This window comes from Palaemon carinicauda, chromosome 10 (assembly GCF_036898095.1).
Source record: "Palaemon carinicauda isolate YSFRI2023 chromosome 10, ASM3689809v2, whole genome shotgun sequence".
Classification (NCBI taxonomy): domain Eukaryota; kingdom Metazoa; phylum Arthropoda; class Malacostraca; order Decapoda; family Palaemonidae; genus Palaemon; species Palaemon carinicauda.
The window spans coordinates 11,698,918-11,703,577 of NC_090734.1; positions in this window are offsets into that span (position 1 = coordinate 11,698,918).

Sequence of the window (4,660 nt, forward strand, 5' to 3'; positions counted from 1 at the left end):
CATTAGGTCTTACAGTATAGGGGATTTGGTTTGAATACTCATGATGTTTTATTTCCTTTTCCCAATGCTTTTAAATAGTAATAGGAGTATGGCAAGTATACAGTACAGCATTCGGTAACAAATGTATATGATGTTGTTTGCCGCTCATCATAGGAAAAGGTCTCTTAATTACATTAAATGTGGTACTAGAAAAACGTTTCTTTGCAACCATTGTTTTAATAATGGAGCACTGGATTCATTAGGAGGGTTTGGAAACTCATTAGGTCTTACAGTATAGGGGATTTGGTTTGAATACTCATGATGTTTTATCTCCTTTTCCCAATGCTTTTAAATAGTAATAGGAGTATGGCAAGTATACAGTACAGCATTCGGTAACAAATGTATATGATGTTGTTTGCCGCTTATCATAGGAAAATGGTCTCTTAATTACATTAAATGTGGTACTAGAAGAACGTTTCTTTGCAACCATTGTTTTAATAATGGAGCACTGGATTCATTAGGAGGGTTTGGAAACTCATTAGGTCTTACAGTATAGGGGATTTTGTTTGAATACTCATGATGTTTTATCTCCTTTTCCCAATGCTTTTAAATAGTAATAGGAGTATGGCAAGTATACAGTACAGCATTCGGTAACAAATGTGTATGATGTTGTTTGCAGCTTATCATAGGAAATGGTCTCTTAATTACATTAAATGTGGTACTAGAAAAACGTTTCTTTGCAACCATTGTTTTAATAATGGAGCACTGGAGTCATTAGTAGGGTTTGGAAACTCATTAGGTCTTACAGTATAGGGGATTTGGTTTGAATACTCATGAGGTTTTATCACCTTTTCCCAATGCTTTTAAATAGTAATAGGAGTATGGCAAGTATACAGTACAGCATTCAGTAACAAATGTATATGATGTTGTTTGCCGCTTATCATAGGAAAAGGTCTCTTAATTACATTAAATGATGTACTAGAAAAACGTTTCTTTGCAACCATTGTTTTAATAATGGAGCACTGGATTCATTAGGAGGGTTTGGAAACTCATTAGGTCTTACAGTATACGGGATTTGGTTTGAATACTCATGATGTTTTATCTCCTTTTCCCAATGCTTTTAAATAATAATAGGAGTATGGCAAGTATACAGTACAGCATTCGGTAACAAATGTATATGATGTTGTTTGCCGATTATCATAGGAAAAGGTCTCTTAATTATATTAAATGTGGTACTAGAAAAACGTTTCTTTGCAACCATTGTTTTAATAATGGAGCACTGGATTCATTAGGAGGGTTTGGAAACTCATTAGGTCTTACAGTATAGGGGATTTGGTTTGAATACTCATGATGTTCTATCTCCTTTTCCAAATGCTTTTAAATAGTAATAAGAGTATGGCAAGTATACGTTACAGCATTCGGTAACAAATGTATATGATGTTGTTTGCCGCTTATCATAGGAAAAGGTCTCTTAATTACATTAAATGTGGTATTAGAAAAACGTTTCTTTGCAACCATTGTTTTAATAATGGAGCACTGGATTCATTAGGAGGGTTTGGAAACTCATTAGGTCTTACAGTATAAGAGATTTGGTTTGAATACCCATGATGTTTTATCTCCTTTTCCCAATGCTTTTAAATAATAATAGGAGTATGGCAAGTATACAGTACAGCATTCGGTAACAAATGTATGTGATGTTGTTTGCCGCTTATAATAGGAAAAGGTCACTTAATTACATTAAATGTGGTACTAGAAAATCGTTTCTTTGCAACCATTGTTTTAATAATGGAGCACTGGATTCATTAGGAGGGTTTGGAAACTCATTAGGTCTTACAGTATAGGGGATTTGGTTTGAATACTCATGATGTTTTATCTCCTTTTCCCAATGCTTTTAAATAGTAATAGGAGTATGGCAAGTATACAGTACAGCATTCGGTAACAAATGTATATGATGTTGTTTGCCGCTTATCATAGGAAAAGGTCTCTTAATTACATTAAATGTGGTACTAAAAAAACGTTTCTTTGCAACCATTGTTTTAATAATGGAGCACTGGATTCATTAGGAGGGTTTGGAAACTCATTAGGTCTTACAGTATAGGGGATTTGGTTTGAATACTCATGATGTTTTATCTCCTTTTCCCAATGCTTTTAAATAGTAATAGGAGTATGGCAAGTATACAGTACAGCATTCGGTAACAAATGTATATGATGTTGTTTGCCGCTTATCATAGGAAAAGGTCTCTTAATTACATTAAATGTGGTACTAGAAAAACGTTTCTTTGCAACCATTGTTTTAATAATGGAGCACTGGATTCATTAGGAGGGTTTGGAAACTCATTAGGTCTTACAGTATATGGGATTTGGTTTGAATACTCATGATGTTTTATCTCCTTTTCCCAATGCTTTTAAATAGTAATAGGAGTATGGCAAGTATACAGTACAGCATTCGGTAACAAATGTATATGATGTTGTTTGCCGCTTATCATAGGAAAAGGTCTCTTAATTACATTAAATGGTACTAGAAAAACGTTTCTTTGCAACCATTGTTTTAATAATGGAGCACTGGATTCATTAGAGGGTTTGGAAACTCATTAGGTCTTACAGTATAGGGGATTTGGTTTGAATACTCATGATGTTTTATCTCCTTTTCCCAATGCTTTTAAATAGTAATAGGAGTATGGCAAGTTATACAGTACAGCATTCGGTAACAAATGTATATGATGTTGTTTGCCGCTTATCATAGGAAAAGGTCTCTTAATTACATTAAATGTGGTACTAGAAAAACGTTTCTTTGCAACCATTGTTTTAATAATGGAGCACTGGATTCATTAGGAGGGTTTGGAAACTCATTAGGTCTTACAGTATAGGGGATTTGGTTTGAATACTCATGATGTTTTATCTCCTTTTCCCAATGCTTTTAAATAGTAATAGGAGTATGGCAAGTATACAGTACAGCATTCGGTAACAAATGTATATGATGTTGTTTGCCGCTTATCATAGGAAAAGGTCTCTTAATTACATTAAATGTGGTACTAGAAAAACGTTTCTTTGCAACCATTGTTTTAATAATGGAGCACTGGATTCATTAGGAGGGTTTGGAAACTCATTAGGTCTTACAGTATAGGGGATTTGGTTTGAATACTCATGATGTTTTATCTCCTTTTCCCAATGCTTTTAAATAGTAATAGGAGTATGGCAAGTATACAGTACAGCATTCGGTAACAAATGTATATGATGTTGTTTGCCGCTTATCATAGGAAAAGGTCTCTTAATTACATTAAATGTGGTACTAGAAAAACGTTTCTTTGCAACCATTGTTTTAATAATGGAGCACTGGATTCATTAGGAGGGTTTGGAAACTCATTAGGTCTTACAGTATAGGGGATTTGGTTTGAATACTCATGATGTTTTATCTCCTTTTCCCAATGCTTTTAAATAGTAATAGGAGTATGGCAAGTATACAGTACAGCATTCGGTAACAAATGTATATGATGTTGTTTGCCGCTTATCATAGGAAAAGGTCTCTTAATTACATTAAATGTGGTACTAGAAAAACGTTTCTTTGCAACCATTGTTTTAATAATGGAGCACTGGATTCATTAGGAGGGTTTGGAAACTCATTAGGTCTTACAGTATAGGGGATTTGGTTTGAATACTCATGATGTTTTATCTCCTTTTCCCAATGCTTTTAAATAGTAATAGGAGTATGGCAAGTATACAGTACAGCATTCGGTAACAAATGTATATGATGTTGTTTGCCGCTTATCATAGGAAAAGGTCTCTTAATTACATTAAATGTGGTACTAGAAAAACGTTTCTTTGCAACCATTGTTTTAATAATGGAGCACTGGATTCATTAGGAGGGTTTGGAAACTCATTAGGTCTTACAGTATAGGGGATTTGGTTTGAATACTCATGATGTTTTATTTCCTTTTCCCAATGCTTTTAAATAGTAATAGGAGTATGGCAAGTATACAGTACAGCATTCGGTAACAAATGTATATGATGTTGTTTGCCGCTTATCATAGGAAAAGGTCTCTTAATTACATTAAATGTGGTATTAGAAAAACGTTTCTTTGCAACCATTGTTTTAATAATGGAGCACTGGATTCATTAGGAGGGTTTGGAAACTCATTAGGTCTTACAGTATAAGGGATTTGGTTTGAATACTCATGATGTTTTATCTCCTTTTCCCAATGCTTTTAAATAGTAATAGGAGTATGGCAAGTATACAGTACAGCATTCGGTAACAAATGTATATGATGTTGTTTGCCGCTTATCATAGGAAAAGGTCTCTTAATTACATTAAATGTGGTACTAGAAAAACGTTTCTTTGCAACCATTGTTTTAATAATGGAGCACTGGATTCATTAGGAGGGTTTGGAAACTCATTAGGTCTTACAGTATAGGGGATTTGGTTTGAATACTCATGATGTTTTATCTCCTTTTCCCAATGCTTTTAAATAGTAATAGGAGTATGGCAAGTATACAGTACAGCATTCGGTAACAAATGTATATGATGTTGTTTGCCGCTTATCATAGGAAAAGGTCTCTTAATTACATTAAATGTGGTACTAGAAAAACGTTTCTTTGCAACCATTGTTTTAATAATGGAGCACTGGATTCATTAGGAGGGTTTGGAAACTCATTAGGTCTTACAGTATAGGGGATTTGGTTTGAA